At 36.7% G+C, this 17,076-nt stretch overlaps 1 long non-coding RNA gene across 3 annotated transcripts; it reads right to left on the bottom strand.

The window, feature by feature from the left end:
- Positions 1-400: 400 nt before the first annotated feature.
- LOC107967776 (uncharacterized) lies at positions 401-16,625 on the bottom strand. Of its 3 annotated transcripts, none has more exons than XR_008538411.2 (5): positions 16,537-16,620; positions 15,613-15,734; positions 8,947-9,072; positions 7,153-7,205; positions 652-737 (listed from the first exon to the last, which is right to left on the bottom strand). It is a non-coding gene; the product is annotated as an uncharacterized LOC107967776 (long non-coding RNA). The 3 variants fall into 3 exon arrangements; XR_010147904.1 differs by having other exon boundaries at positions 16,453-16,537; XR_001708492.3 differs by lacking the exon at positions 15,613-15,734 and having other exon boundaries at positions 401-737; positions 16,537-16,625.
- Between the last annotated feature and the right edge of the window lie 451 nt (positions 16,626-17,076).

The following is a 17,076-nucleotide window of genomic DNA, read 5'->3' as shown; positions in this document are numbered from 1 at the left end:
TCAAGTGCTTTGTCTAGCTCTTCTGAATACTCAATTCATTCCCCAATTTTATTTGGATATATGGACCTATCTCATTGGTGGTCATTATCGAAGAATATTATAAAATGGAATCAATGTAATCATATTCACAGGCTTGATCTTTAGGCAAAAACTTTATGTGTTCATGCAGAAATTATTTTGTAGTCAGAAATGGCCTCTTGCCTTTCTCTCTGTCCAGTCATTTGGCAGCAACTTACAGTGTGTTTTGGTCAAGATTGTGGGTGACCTTTTCAAAGATTCTCATAATTTTCATAATTTAAATTCTATATCTCATTGAGACTTGGTCAGGAAAATTCTTTATATATGATATTCATAATCAATTTTCTCCCCTTTTCAAATAACAGAAACATGCTATTAGAGTATCTGTGGATATTTTTATTATTACCTTTGATTTTATTTTTATTTATTTCATTATTTCCTTTAATTTCACTAATCTGTTTTATTGTAATCTTCTTGCTGTTCTCTGAACTTGCTTCTTCCCACATTTGATGCCCATAGCACTTTGCCGTGTAGTAATAGCTACTAATCTCACTGTTTATTGAATAAAAATGTTCACTGTGTTAGGCATGCTTGCCTCTGGAATACACTACCATCACCCGTGAGGACTCAGCTTCATCAGCTCAGAAGTTCATTCTAATTCATAAAAGTTGTCATGTATAAGCAACTAATATATACCTCCCAAGTCTGCCTTTTCATTTCTGAAAAAAAGAGAATATAAAAATAAGTGCTTTTCATAACTCAAGGTTAAGATTAAATAATAGATGCGTAAGTACATACAGTGCTAATCATATTTTTATTGAAATTTTTGGTATATTATTATTGAGGCAAAAGAAATCTTTGCTTTATAGGCAATCAGACTAATATAATCTAATTAGGGACTAAACTTACATATAGCTGGGTAATCATCTGTTCAGGTCCTATGATTTCTGGGATGCTGAACAGGGACCAGTGCCCTGAAATATACTTCTCCCTCCATCTCACTTGTGCCTGAAGGTAATTCCCTAGAGTGTCATTATTTTGACTTAAGGTTTCTTGGTCCCTGTTAACATGCAAACAGCCCTGGAAGCACAGACATATTTATATTTTGTACCTGTATGCAAGATATTTTCAGTGCCTTTCTTATACCTGGGATTCATGATTCAGGAATTAAGACCTTGAAGGGACTAAGAAGGCTTGGGGCAGTATTATGTATCATAACACTGTCCATTATATTTCAATAAGGTTATTTGCCTCTGAAGTTTAAGATCCTTGTTTCTTAGTGACTTACTTTTTTTTTTTTCATAATTCATACCTACTTGTTGTACCCTCTGGGCACTAAAGAACATAATAATTTAATTGAAGGCAAGAGAGAATTTCAATGGGAAGTTGAAGCATTTTGTGATATCTTTTAGCTGAGCTGAAATCAAGCATTAGATTCAGATGCTAAATTTTGACAGACACATTTCTAGTGGCATATGGCTTCTTGGAAAGCTTTCCTGCTTGGAAAACTGGTAGTTCTGATGTCACCTCTGGTTAGTCATGTGGCTAGCTTGCTGACAGGCTGTCTGAAGCGTCCAGCAGACTTTTAGGATCTTCAAAATATATTTGATTCACATTGAATCATTGGTGTCACTGTAAGCTATGCAGTTACTTTCTGCTTCTATGAGAAGTAGTTAAAATTTTAGTGTGAGAATTGGGTGAATATTTTGCTGTTTAAATATCAGAGCCCTCCCCTCAATTTCCATTAAGCATTGGATATCCAAATACTCGTCTCTTGGATAAAGGTATCCAGGCAGATTTCCCAACTCTACTGGTGGTAATTGGGCTGAAAATGACTTTCCTCCTGAATCATCTCATATAAGGGCCTAAATAAACCTTTCTACTTTAGCCCAACTCATTTCAAAAGAGGAGCTTTTTACAGCTGTGTGGTTTGTGAGGCCCTGGGGACTCTACTGCACAATAAGTTCATTTTCTCCATGCAAAATTTGTCTGAGAGATAGAAAATCCTGAAAGTATGATGTTGATAACAGTCAAAGTCTTAATGATGTAGGATGAATCTCAGAGAGTAATTTGTAAGCAGGTTACCATCCTTACCTTTGGAAACAAAACATGTCTGTTCTCATTTGCACCAAACGCTTATTTTATAATTTGCTTTATGGTTAAATATTGGGCTAAAGGATTAAACCAATGAGTAGTGTAAAGGTTAGCTGCAGTACATATAAAAACAGTGTGGCAGATTTGTATAATTACAAGTTGCAAACATAGCTGTTTTCTTTTTCTAAAAGAAAATTCACTCTCTCATTCATAGGCATATTTTCCCTCCACAGTAGTTTAAACAGCTTTGTAGTCCTGAAATGAGTATAAGTGACTAAATCTGATTTCGTTGCTAAATTTTAGTCTAGATAAATATTTATAAGTAGTTCTAGTGGAATGGGTCACTTTGGGGAAACAGAAGGACTGGAATCTTTTTTTTTTTTTTTTTTTTTGAGACAGAGTCTGGTTCTGTCGCCCAGGCTGGAGTGCAGTCACATGATCTTGGCTCACTGCAACCTCCGCCTACCAAGTCCAAGCAATTCTCCTGCCTCAGCCTCTCGAGCAGCTGGGACTACAGGCACCCGCCACCACGCCCGGCTGATTTTTGTATTTTTTTTAGTAGAGGCAGGGTTTCACCAGGTTGGCCAGTCTAGTCTTGAACTCCTGACCTTGTGATCCACCTGCCTCATCCTGGACTGTAATCTTTTTCTGGCTTTGCAGCAATATGAATTAGCAATTTTGATCTATAATTTTACTAGACCTCTGCTTTTGCACCTGTCAGTTTGTTGTTTAAGTATTAGCTCACACACTTCTTGGTAGGCTAAAATGATATTAAAATAATAAAGGTATTTTAAGTTCTTAATGTGATATCAAAATGCACAATTATTTGTATATTATACATTATTGGCAAATCATTTTTGAATACCTAATCATAGATATGATTGGTTTAAACATAGTTATACTTCTCAGAGCACATATCATCTGGTATGTGCATAAAAAAGCACATACATACAAAATGATTTGCAATCAGAAAACCTGAGTTCTAGTTTGGAAAATACTGATTTTTATCTACAAGCTTTTATCCTTTTGAACTTCAGTTTCCATCTCAATAAAATGATCATAATAAGTATTACTGACTTACAGGGGTGTTGTAAGGATTGAATGAGTTTTCAAGTAGGTATACAAGCATGTATACACTCACATACATTTTGTAATTTATTTAGTGTGATGCTAATTGTAATAATTATAATACCAGTATAGACGTCAAGGCACCCACTCCTCAATGTATTGTGTTATATAACAGTGAAAGAATAATAGATATAAATCAACAGCAGAAGTTGAAGAAAAATTAGCCTCCATCCAACCATATCATTTAGTTTACCTTTGGACAATATTTTGAGTTTTCATCATATTTTCAGCCTCTATGTTTAATATTCAGAGCTATTTTACACAAATGTTTCAAAGTACCCTGATCTTGTGTATGTTTTATTTTTAAAATCCCATTGTAAATTGCAAAAACAAAAAGCCCACTCAAAATTGATTGTTATATTCAAGTGGGTTATTTTCATTTGGAGTACTTTATTTAAATATAACCTCTCTGATTAGAAGACAGACTGCAGATCAAAATTCTTAGCCCTGCAATAGACAAATAAACATAAAATATTTTCTGAAGGTTTTCAGATTAACTATAAGTTTTTCATGGCCGATATATATGTTGAATGATCCACATCCATGAAATCTTTAGTTGTGTTTCTGTAAAGTAAAATTTAAGACTGGATTTAACGTAAATGCTTTCTTGAAAGCTACATTAAGAAAGTGAAAAAGTAGACAAGCAACTTGTGCCAATGACAATTACATGTCGCAAGGAAAACTTTGTTTTTGTTTATTTTGTTCTCCATATTTTTACCTCTTCTCTCTATTCTGAGCAAGTAGCTAAACCCACCATTCCCTGCTTTGCGGAATTCTGCAGAGGAAAGCAGCACTGTTTGAAGACAAAGATTTTTTGTTTGTTTCTGATAAAAATCCATACTCAGCCTAAAAAGGGACAGTGAGGGAAGTTCTGGGCACATGGAAAATAATTTCCCTCATCCTGCTAGTGACAGCAGAGAGCCACAACAGCTCTGGCACTGCCCTGGGGCTTCTAGGATGCAGGGAGTAAATGATACCTGCAGCTAGGAGGCAAAAACCCAGGTCTGGGGAAGTCCAGGCCTTCTCAGAGATATGAGTACCAAATTACAGAATGTACTTATGGCTGATAATGGCGTATCTTCACTAAGACTTTTCTTCTCTTAGGGCTCCTAAATAGAGAAAACAAAAGCCCCTACCCCCTCCAAAAAAAAAAAAAAAAAAAAAACAAAGAAGAAAAAAAAGCACCACCACCAAGAAGAAAGCAATATATTTTGCAGTTAAATGGTCCATCAATACATATATCGCAATATATACAATTCCTTTCCTAGTAAAAATTATGATTATTGTATATCTATATAGATAAATAGGTACAAACATATTGATATAAATAGGTATATTTAAGTAAAATACTTTGGAAGATGCTAGGAAAATAACTCATTGTTTTTAAAACTGGTTAAAAAAAAAGAATCAGGAATTTTATTCTGAATATCCTGTCTAAAGTTTGACCTGGACATGATGATTTTTTAAGTACCCCAGAGGATTCTATTGTGAGTCCAATGTCAAGAACCATTACTCTAGGTTTATTGTTTTACAGGGTGTCACAAAGTACAGAGTTAACATGGCAAATTACATTAAGAAGATGGAATAAGCAAAATACACAATGTGAAATATTATACGTCTTGTTTCTCAAAGTACGGCCTATGAACTAGCAGCTTTGGCATTACGTGAGAGCTTGTTAGAAATGCAGACTTTCTGGCCTCAATCCAGACCTACTGAGTCATAATCTGCATTTTAACCATCTCCTTAGGTTATACAGTTACATTAACATTTGAGAAGCACAGCTCTACAAGCCCAGTTTCTTCAACAGCGAGGAGGATGTAAAGGAGGGAAAGAAGAAACTTACAAATTAAAAACTACTTAAAAGACATAACACATAAAATGTAAAAATCATTAGGATCCTGATTCAAACAAGCTAGTGGTTTAGAAAACACATATGTTTATTTAGAGATAATTGGGAAAATCTGAACTAAATGGATATTTGATGATATTAATAAATTATTAATTTATTTGAGACATGATGAGATCTTATAAAAAATAGAGAGTCCTTATCTTTTAGTGATATATGCTAAGGTATTTATGGGTTAAAGTTTATGAAGTTGAGATTTGCTTCAAAGTACTTCAGATGGGCCAGGCACTGTGGGTCATGCCTGTAATCCCAGCACTTTGGGAGGCTGAGACAGGCAGATCACCTGAGGTCAGGAGTTTAAGACCAAACTGGTCAACATGGTGAAACCCTGTCTCTACTAAAAATATAAACATTAGGCATGGTGGTGTGCACCTGGAATCCCAGCTACAGGGGAGGCTGAGGCAGGAGAATAGACTGAACCCAGGAGGCGGGGGTTGCAGTGAGCCAAGATTGTGCCACTGCACTGCAACCTGGGCAACAGAGCGAGACTCTGTCTGAAAAAAAAAAAAATACTTCAGACGGAGAGAGGAAAAAATATATTGAGTATAGATGAAATAAGATTAGATGTATTGATAATTTCTGATAATGGGTGATGAATGCATGGTGATGGTTCATAACAATAACACTATTCTTGTTGACTGTGTGTATAAGTGAAGATCTCTATCATAATAAGAAAAAAAGAATATTAAGTGGCTAGCTCAAGTACTACAACCAAAAAGTAGTGATTTTAGAATTCAAATTAGGGATGTTTCTCTCCAAAATCTATGCTTATCACCTTCTATTGGCTTTATACTATCACCAGTATACGCATATGCTTCCTAGTACTGGTTCCCATTCATTCAGCGTATACTTTGTGTCAGGTACTGTGTAAGGCTTTGGGTATAATAAATTTTGGCAGGAGATCATAATAAAGTGGAAAGAGAAAGATAAACATGATACATATTATAATAGCATAAGCAGAGTCCTGGGACAGATAAAAAATATCTTGACCATTTGAAAAATATCTCAAATGCCATTCATTCTGTAAAGCATATGTGTATGTCTGATATACACATACATATATATTTGAATTTGAGAAATTTCTCATTTGAATGTTGGCAGGTACTATTTCTTAGATAGTGGGATCAGCATGTACAAAGACAATAAATTGTGCAAAGGCCTGGAATGTTCTTGGATGTTGATAAATACAATGTGAAGGAGAGGGCATGACAATGAAGTGCTGTAGATGAGCATGAAGCAAAGAGGAGCCAAGATAGGAAGGGTAGATCACAACTGCCTTGTTCATCACAGCACCTTGGGCACTGGCACAGTGAGTAATGTACAGTAAATGAAAGAATGGTTTTTATCCCATGGTCAATTAGGAGCCATCAAATATCTTGACTGTTAGTGACATGATTGAAATTTTAGAAAAATAGTAACAACAACAGTATTGAGAATGGGTTTCAAGTCACCCAGCATAAAGTCAACTGCAATTTCCCTTCTTTGTATTCCATCTACTTAAATCAGTTTTCACATTTTAAAATGCTCGTCAGATTCCCTCCCAAATACATCATTTACTCTTCATGTGGACAGTGACGTGTATATACAGCTGATGACTGGAACAAAACGTTGCTCTAATAGTTTAGGAGAGTAATGGTGGGGGCCGAAATGAGAGAGGCAGTAGAATGGATGAATGGGGATCCAATTTTGAAGAAATTTCTGAATGGGAATTGGCAGGATATGGTGACTGAATGTGACTATGGCTGAAAGGGAAAGATAATTAATGATTCTTATCTTTTAACTTGTATACCTGGGTGTATGATATTATTTACTGTGACAATGGAAAAGAACAAAGCTTTTCCTTGACGAGGACTGCTAAATTCTATTTTGACTAAGTTAAATCTGAGATGCCTGAGGTCAGCATTAGAATTATAAATCTTGAGTAATCTAGAGAACTAAGTCGGAAAACTTGTGTAGAAGCCCTTTGCCAATAAACAAATAATAATACACAAAAGATAATAGCTAACCTTCATTGAATTCTTCTTTAGAGGCAGGCACTCAATATATTTCATTTAGGTAACTGTTGAAGACAGAGAAATAGTTAAAAAATAAATCACTGGAGAAAAATGAGCTGAAGCAGCATCTTGAATTTAACATGTCTTGTTCCTCACTACAATCTCCATAATGTCTCCTTTCTCATGTCTTCATGCTTGCAAATGCTATTCTTTATTCTTCTTTTGGTCTCAGGTTCTTCAATCTCCTTTCTCTCCAAGCCCATCATCCCCTTCTAGTCTTATCTGCCTCTTCACTTAGTTTAGTTTCATCTTTTCAACAAAGTCTCTGATAGCTCTTAAGAATTTCTCCACACAGAATCCTAAGTGACCCTGTGTGAATTATTCATTTTCTCCATTCCCAAGTGCTGAAATACTTAGTATTGCTAGAAAATGTCTCAGTCAGCTGGGCGTGATGATGCATGCCTATAGTCCCAGCTACTTGAGAGGCTGAGTTGGGAGGATTGCTTGAGCCTGGGAGATTGAGGCTGCAGTGAGGCATGGTCAAGCCACTGCACTCCAGCCTGGGCAGCAGAGTGAGAATGTGTCTTTAAAAAAAGAGAAGAAGAGGTCTCAGTATCATCTAGGTTTATGCTTTTGTTTTATATTCAGCCATTTTAACAATGATATATTAAAATCTCTCCATGCACTAAGCACTGTTCCAGAAGCAGGAATGCTGTGAGGTAAAACAAAGTCCCTGTTATCATGAAGGGAGATATATATTATACATATTAAGAATAAATAAGTGATGGTGAAAAGTTCCTTTAAGAACAATAAAGCAGGGCAAGGGGATGAGAGGTGGATAGTATGTGTGTGCTAGTGAGTGCATACCTGAAGGTGTGTGGTGTGTGTGTGGCATTCTAGTTTAGAGAGGTTTGTTAGAAAGATCTTCTCTGGTAAGGAATTTTTCTTTCCCCTAGGTACCTTTTACATCCACTCACTAATTGTACACATTATAGTCAATCAATCTTTGGCTCTTCTTACTTTCTATATAATTTCCCTGTCAACTTTTAAATTTTCATTTATTTATTTTTTCAGACAGGATCTTGCTCTGCTGCCCGGGCTGGAGTATTTTGGTGTGATCATAGGTCACTACACCCTCAACTTCCCAGGCTCAGGCAATCCTCCCACCTCAGGTGCCCAAAGTGCTGGGGTTACAGATATGAAACACCATTCTTGGCCCCCTGTCAATTTTAATAAGTGTGTAGCCTCCACTTTCATCATTATGCTGAAAACTATCAATGTTGAATTTCTAGATCTACTTCTCCTGACAGTTGAATTCTGGATCCCATGTATTCATTGCATATGAAAAGATTTTAGCCTGGTAAATTTTTAGTTTCTCTCATTCAACAAGTAGAAATACAAGATTATTATCCCTGTTTTCTAATGGATTAGCTTTCTTTCTTCTAGTTTAGCTATTTAAATGATTACCGCTATTTTTCATGTCACCCAGCATAAAATCAACTGCAATTTGCCTTCACTGTATTACATCTACTTAAATCAGTTTTCACATTTTAAAATGCTCTTCAGATTCTCTCCCAAATATATCATTTACTCTCATGTAGACTGTGGCAAAGCATTACACTAAAGCAGAGGTAGGCTCCCAGCTATGGAAGGTCTGGAAAGTCACATAAAATCATTTTCTTTATCCCATAAATATTGAGGAACCATTGAAGGATTGGACAGGGCATGGTCCATTTTGTGTTATGTGGAGATCATTCTGGAAGTAGTATTGAAAACATATTTAAGGGCAAACAAGGAGGCTCTTACTGGAGAGCTAGAATGTAGTCTTGGTCTCGGAAAATGTAGTAAGCACACATTATCAGATGAAACATTCTGCATCATTAGTTTGAATCTCTGTTCCAAAATCATGGCCAGATCCACATTTTCTTCAGACTAAAATACAAAGAGCTCACATGAGTATTCAAGTTTTTCATGAACTAACCCCATTCCAAGTTTAGAGTTATAATCCTGCCATTCCGTTAAGTATTCTCAAACTAGACTCTTTTCCATTTTTAAAGTATACTTATAAGTTTCAATTTTCCATACCTTTCCTCTGTCACACTTATGACAAGTAATAACTCTTAACGTGAACTTTGCTGATATCATGTTGATTTATCAAGTCTCCGCTCAGAGTCTACTCTTTCCTAGAACACTCCTCCATAACCCTAAATGGAAAAAAAATATCTCCCTCCTCAGGTAAACTGTAAGATTTTTAAGTCTTGTTTACTTCTCTCATTCCACTTATTATGAATACTATTTTATTATATTTATGTATATGTTTAATCTTCTTAAATAGGTTGTAATTTCATAGTGGGTAGTATTATTTTATATTTTCTCAGCGCCTAATTCAGTGCAGGCATGCTTCACCTTATTGCACCTCATTTTCTTGTGCATCATAGATACTGTGTTTTCTGCAAACTGAAAGTTTGTGACAACCATGTGTCAAGAATGTCTATCAATGCCACTTTTCTAATAGCATGCAGTCATTTCATTTCTCTGTATCATGTTTTGGAAATTCTTGCAATATTTCAAATCATTTATTATTGATATCTGTTATGATGATCTCTGGTCAGTGATATTTGATGTTCCTATTGTAATTGTTTTGAGTGAATAACTTAATTGATAAATGTGTGTGTTCTGACTGCTCCACCGACCAGCTGTTCCCTTGTCTCTCTCTCTTGCCTCAGGCTTTCCTATTCTCTAAGACACAATAATATTAAAATTAGGACAATTAATAATTCTGCAATGGCCTCTAAGTGTTCCAGTGAAAGCAAGAATCACGTGTCTCACTTCAAATAAAAAACTAGAAATGATTACATTTAGTGAGGAAGGCATGTTGACAGCTGAGAGAGGCTGAAACTAAGCCTCTTGCACCTGACAGCTAAGTTCTAAATGTAAATAAAAAGTCCTTCAAGGAAATTAAAAGTACCACCCCCGTGAATACATGAATAATAAGAAAGTGAAGCAGACATTTCACTTATCTAGAGAAAGTTTTATTGGTCTGGATAGAAGATCACTAGCCACAATATTCCTTTAAGCTAAAGCCTAATTCAGAGCAAGGCCTTAACTCTCTTCTATTCTATAAAGGCTGAGAGAGGTCAGGAAGCTGCATAAAATAAGTTTAAAGCTAGCAGAGATTGGTTCAAGAGGTTTAAGAAGGAAGCCATCTTCATAACATCAAAGTGCAGGGTGAAGCAGAAAGTGCTGATAGAGAAGCTTCAGCAAGTTAACCAGAAGATCTGGCTAAGAGAATTGAAGAAGATGTCTACACTAAACAACACATTTTTAATAGAGGCAAAATAGTCTTCCATTGAAAGAAGATGCCATCTAGGACTTTCATAGCTATAGAGAAGAAGGCCATACCTGGCTTGAAAGCTAGAGTGCTCTGGGACTGTAGGTGAACATTTTTTGCAGGCTTAGGCCACAAGGACTGCAACTCCTAGGCAAGTCCTAGAGCTGAGCTGGGTACAGGACCAGTGGACCAGGGGCATGTGACATACTGAGACACCAGCTGGGAGTGCTTTTTCCATCCCTTCCCCCCACACCCTTGCAGCAGCCAGGTGGCATGGAGAAGTATGTGCACTTGGGAGAGGGAGAGTGCAGCAACTGGGGGACTTCACATTGAACTCAGTTCTGCCCTGTCACAGCAAAGACCTGGTAGGATTCATGACCTACTGACTAAAGAGCCCCTGGACCCTGAATAACAGTGATGACCAGTAATACACTGTGGGCCTTGGTCTGTGATATGCGCTGGCTTCAGGTGTGACGCAGCACATTCACAGCTATGGTGGCCATGGTGAAAGAGTCTTTCTGTTTTAGAAAACCTGGGGAAATAATAAGGGGGACTCTGTCTTGCATCCTGGGTATCAGTTTGGCCACAGTGGGGTAGAGCACCAAGCCTGAGTCCAGGCCCAGGCTCTTGGTACAAATATCATCATGAGGAAGCTGAAATTTAAATGAAGTCATACTATTTAGACTTGTTCTAAATTAACCAGATACCTACATAAGCTTCCCAATAGAAAAATAATCATGGGGAAAATTATGTGCACAGAATGGTTTTTATTCCATGCTGTGCCTTTGTATTCAATTCTCAAGGCAGTTCCATAAGGAAATGGTCTTCCCCAAGAGAACTTGTTTGTCTTCTTATAAAAAAAAAATTAAAAAGATAAAACCGTGTGGGGTGGGGTAGAGGGAAAACTAGACAGAACATTCCTCCTCAAAGGCCTTGAGAAAACTTTCAGGATCCATTCTATTTTGAAGGTAGTATGGGAATGAAAGAGAAGAGAGAGAAAGAGAAACAAAGAGAGAGCGAAGATAGACAATAAAATAACTAGCCTTCTGCAAGGGAAAACAATTCTCTCTATCCTCATTTTATTTCCCCAACTTCCTTTTAAAAATTGCTGCAGAGAAGAGAGAGCATCCCTATATACCCTTGGATTTTTACCCCTTTGTACACAAAACTCATCCTATAAGCATAACGGCCAATAAAATTGCGAGTCCTTGGTTCACAGTACTAACAACCTTTCTTGAGCTGTGTAAAAGGGATGGGGTAGGAAGGGCTGTCCCTCTCAACTTTCCTTGATTATTCACTTCACCTTGACTTTTTAGGGGGATCTCAAACCTGCTCTGATCCCCAAAGATTTGGTTATGTTAAGGTCAGATTCTAGATGAGCAATTAGGAAGGCACTGATAACAGTATAATGCAGTGCTCTTGTAGTCCTTATGGTGTCAGGAAAAGTTCAGGTTACGAAGTTCTAACTAAGGAGAAAGTGACTAATTTGAGAGTTGGCATTCACTTAGGATTTTGCTTAGCCAATGAAGTGAGAAAGAATAGGGTTGCCTTTGCTAGCTTGTCATTTTAGTCTGCTTGGTGATGAGACTACCTGAATTTTTCAGGAAAAAAGTAAATGTACCCTTTAGAGAGAAAACATTTGATAAATATTCAGTAGTGGTATCTCAAGAATATGGATCAATTATTTCAAATTCAACTCCAGTCTGCTTTTAATCCTGCTTTACATAGTTATGGAATACAGGACAGTTACCTTTGCTTCTATGGAGATATTTTATTTTCCCAATTCTGATTCCCCCCCTCCAATTTTTTTCAAGACCAGCTAGTCTTTTACCAGTTAGGGGATTTTATAGAATGTATTGCAAAAGATTTCCTATAAAATATTTCTCATATTGCTAATTTTTCTCTATTGTAAGTTTAGGGTATTTGTGAATTAGATCAGTAATGTGAAATAGAGAAAACAAAAATGCTCATACATATTCTACTCTTTAACTGGTTCAGCCCTAGTAGCTTTAGGTTTGCTCAGAAGGCAAACATCTCTGAGATGCAGAAGTAAAAATTTTAAGACAAATAAAAGAAATATATACAAAATTATTTTTCTTTTATCAAAAAGCAGCTACCTGAGAACGCTGATATTCTCTCCAACATAGTTGACCTTTATTTCTTGGGGAAAAAAAAATGAAAGATACCTGCTTTGCATATGTAAAAAAAACTATTTAGTAATGTGTGGGAGGCAAGTGACAATGAGGGCTCCTCTTAAGGGCCCCAGCTCGGTGGCCTCCTACCCTGATGTCACGCCAGGAGGGAGTGAGTGCATCTTTCTTGCTCACTCCCACCATCCCCCATCTAGATGACTTTCTTGTTTAAGTATGGGAAATCAGTTTTCCTTTGTGCTTGGATGAAAGTAGAATCTGTTATATAACATTACTTTCTCCAGGTAAGATGTAAGGAAGATGGTTCCTTGAATCCCCTGTGACATCACTTTCAAAGTAGAGGCCCATTAAACACTGAGTAAGCTGGACATTCCTGAGAGGACCATCGGTGAAGGGAAGTGGAAGGTACGAGCACAGAGCAGGGTTTATGGGAATCTCTCACAAAGCTCATAGCCACAGTACTTACAAGAACAGTCTCTGCCTCTGGGCATCTATCTGTTCACTTAACAGCAATGAAAATAAATTGACGGTTAGAGACTTAATTAAAATCATTAATGAGGATTAGTTTCGCCCTAGTTCCTAAACATTTTTCCAATGGGATCTTGCTACATAAGGCTTTTATTCATGTTTCTACTGTTTCTCTCAAAATCTAGGAGATTTTCATGTTTACTGATTCACCAGAGACTTGCATGTGTGGAAGCAGAAATTTTATGATGTAAACTGTATTTTACAGTTTGATAGTTGACGGACAAACACCCTTAAGGAGGAGCTAGGATTAGGACTGTCAACATTATCATGTATGAATTGCAAAGAAGGCTTCCAGGTTTTTCTTTGCCCATTGTTTTAGGAAGAAAGGTGTTTATGAAGCATATCAACACGAAGTCACAGAGTGAAGGAACTTTGTTTAACATCTGTCTGTCAGCTAACTGCAGTACTATGGGTAGATTGGCAGAGTCTCTTGGCGTTTAAGCAGGAGTCTTTTGTGTTTGTCAAAGCAGCTTCCAGTCTAAGACAATTTTCCATGCAACTGGGATTGCACACACTGTCCAATTCAGAGAAAATTTTCTCTCTTTCTCTCTTTACCATTTTTTATAAATTTAAGAAACTTAAGGACCAATTCTGTGTTATGTAGCCTATGTTTGTAAGCTTAAAATTTTCAATTGCCTTTTTTTGTTTGTTTTTATAAAAAACACTCCAATATTACACAGGAGGTTTTAGTAGTATTTCATTTTTAAAGGATATAATCTTTTTGAAAAGAGAAAAAGAAATGATAGAGTATTGATTCTAGTAGGAAATATCTAGGCATTTAATTTTCAAGCTGACATGAACGTGTGCACAGAAAAGATATTTTCATTTGAGTAACATACTTTTAAGTAACATATCCAGTTGTTCTGGGCTACTTTGAATTTTATTTTAAAAAGCCCTACATTTGAAAGTCCATGAAAGTCTACTACATCCAAATAGTAATGAAATAACCCATTCCATGGTTCCTTATTAAAATTATCAGCACCCACATCCCAAGGAGGAACTTGTAATTGGAGATTAATTTGTAAAGGATAGAATACCCATCAGTTCATCCAGATCAAAGGCACTGATGCTGCACTGAATGCTGAAAATGGTACCTTTTGAATAATTCATAATTATTTCAGATTAAAATGATAATACTGCTGTCATTTCATTTATATAAAGGGAAATTTACTATGAATTATCTGTAAAGTATATGGTAAAATTTCTATGTAATTATAATTATTTTATAGCAGATAAACTTAAGGAACATCATTATTAACTCATTATTAACTTTTACCCATATGAATATTAAAAAGTCATTATGTGGTTTTTGGGAAGTAAATCATGGATCATCACGGCAGAATTCCGTGTTCTAGCTTTAAATATACATGATGGGAAATCATTTATCAAATTATCTTCCTAAAATGATTGCCTTAAATGGATCCAAAGATGGGACTTAGCTTTTCCCTGTAGCATTGTTTCTAGTTACAAAACAAAACAAAACAAAGATCAGAATTCTGCAAAACATACAAAGGTTTTTCTTTGATTCCTAACATCTATTAGTTTGTCCTCCTGAGACAAACTTTGGCCGCTCCCATTGTGTTTTTCATTTTGAATCAGCATCCTCATCTACTCTGATTTTGTAACTTATTAACTAGGTGATAATTGTGTAATTACAGAGTCCATCCAGTCCCACCTCCCCAAATGCCTACTGGTCATTTATTTGGATATGCAACCACCACTTGTCTAATGCTGAATTTATCTTCCCTCTCAGTTCCCAAGATTATTTTTCAATTTTCTTATTTTGCATGCTCCTTATGTCTTTCCCTATCATAGCCTATAAATCTATCATGTAATATTAATTGTCCAATGCTTCATGTTTATTTCTTTTGAGGTCACTTTATTTCAGGAGTATAAAACATAAATAATTAATACTAATGATATTTCTTGCAAGTGTTCTGAATGCTTAAAATGTGTTTTACCTCCCTTTCACCCTACACACATCTTAGAAATTATCTTGGACCTTGAGCTAAAGAGCATGTTATATTTCTGCTTGAAATGCTTCTATGGCTCCCTGTTATATAACGAATAATAGCTCAAATCCTTATATTGTTATTGTTTCACAACAAGGACTTACCCTTCTTTTCTGAACACTCTTTCACTAAATCTCTTACTTGAATCATCTCCTTCATTCACTGAGTTGACTTCTTCTCTGGGACCTCCACCTTGATCATTTTACTCTCCACACTGAATTTATTTTTTCATTCATTGACAGTATTACTCCCTGTCACCATCTTGCTACATTTTTATATATTAAAATGCAACCTAGGCCTGGTGCAGTGGCTCACGCCTGTAATCCCAATACTTTGGGAGGCCAAGGCGGGCGAATCACGAGGTCAGGAGTTTGAGACCAGCCTGGCCAACATGGTGAAACCCTGTCTCTACTAAAAATACAAAAAATTAGCCGGGCATAGTGGCGGGTACCTGTAATCCCAGCTACTCGGGAGGTTGAGGCAGGAGAATCGCTTGAACCCAGGAGGCGGAGGTTGCAGTCAGCCGAGATCACGCCACTAAACTCCAGCCCAGGCAGCAGAGTGAGACCCCATCTCAAAAAAATAAATAAATAAAATAAAATTCAACTCAACCTTCAACCTTATATGATTTCTCTTTATTTCAAAAACTATTGAGCATTTGCTTTGTGGTAAGTATTGCTCTATTCTATGAAATAGCACTTGCAAGTAAGACATTGTCTCTGCTTCCAAGGAGCATCTAGCTGGGAGAGAAAGTCTAAATTACATTGGAATAAACAATAAATAAGAGTGACGGGAGCCAACATTCACTGACCACCTGTATCTGCCAGGCCCATTACACACTTTCCAGACAACCTGTAAAATCAGGATGGCTATCCTCAAAACACTTGGGAAAATGAAGTCTTAGAAAGATTAAGTAATTTGTTTATCGTCACCCACCTAGCAAATGGCACCTTATTCGAAGTGAACCCAAAGCTTCCCCTTGTACTGTGATGCAATGGAGGCTTTGCCCAGAAATCTTGCTCTCCTTCGAATTCCTACCATATTTCATTCTGTACCATACATTTGGCATTTATCATATACTGGATTAATGGTTATTTGTTATATTTATTTTAAAAAACCTTGGTTGAGTACCTACAAACTTCCTGACATTGGACTAAGTGCTAAGATACATAAAGAACAACATGATAACATCCTTGCCTTCAAAGGGCTTCCAGTATGGTGTGGGAGAAAGAAACGTAAAAGAACATATACCAAACAGTATACTGAGGGCTCTACCAAGTGATGATTCTACCTTTGAAATGTCAAAATCTTCTATCACCTCCTATTTTTTTGTAGTGGCTCACTGTGCTGCAGGACTGAATCTCTCCATGTTTACCTGTATGTGGGCTGCTTCTTCCCCTACTGTGGATAGAGCACCTACCTCTGCCTTAGAGAAGACAGAGAAGGCTTCCTCAGTGACTGACTGGATAGAATTTTGAAGGATAAGTGGGAGAACTCTAGGTAACAATGGAAAGAAAAATCATAGGTAAAAACAGAGTTGTGAAATATTGTGACATTTTCAAAGAACAGCCTAAAATTCAGAGTTCACTTCGAAAAAGTGGTAAGAAATGGCTGGAAACATAGCCTCAACCTTTCCATAGAATGACATTATATGCCATTCTAAGATGCTTAATTCTGTGAGCTTTGAAAAATAGATGCTTTGGCGCTGCCCAAGACTAATTAAATCAGGAACTGCATGGCTTTATGGTGGGGAGGAAGGTCTGGGCACTGGAGCTTTTAAAAAACTCACCAGGGCGATTTTAATGTGCAGTCATGGTTGAGAATCAGTGCTTCAGACCAAGGGGAGCCAAATAAGTTTAGGAAGCAAAGGGCATGATCAAATTTGTGCTTTAGACAGAGCATTCTGGCAATGGTG

The sequence above is a fragment of the Pan troglodytes genome, chromosome 10 (genome assembly GCF_028858775.2).
Source record: "Pan troglodytes isolate AG18354 chromosome 10, NHGRI_mPanTro3-v2.0_pri, whole genome shotgun sequence".
NCBI lineage: Eukaryota > Metazoa > Chordata > Mammalia > Primates > Hominidae > Pan > Pan troglodytes.
Note: the sequence above shows the minus strand (reverse complement) of the source record. Positions and strands in the feature narration are given on the sequence as shown.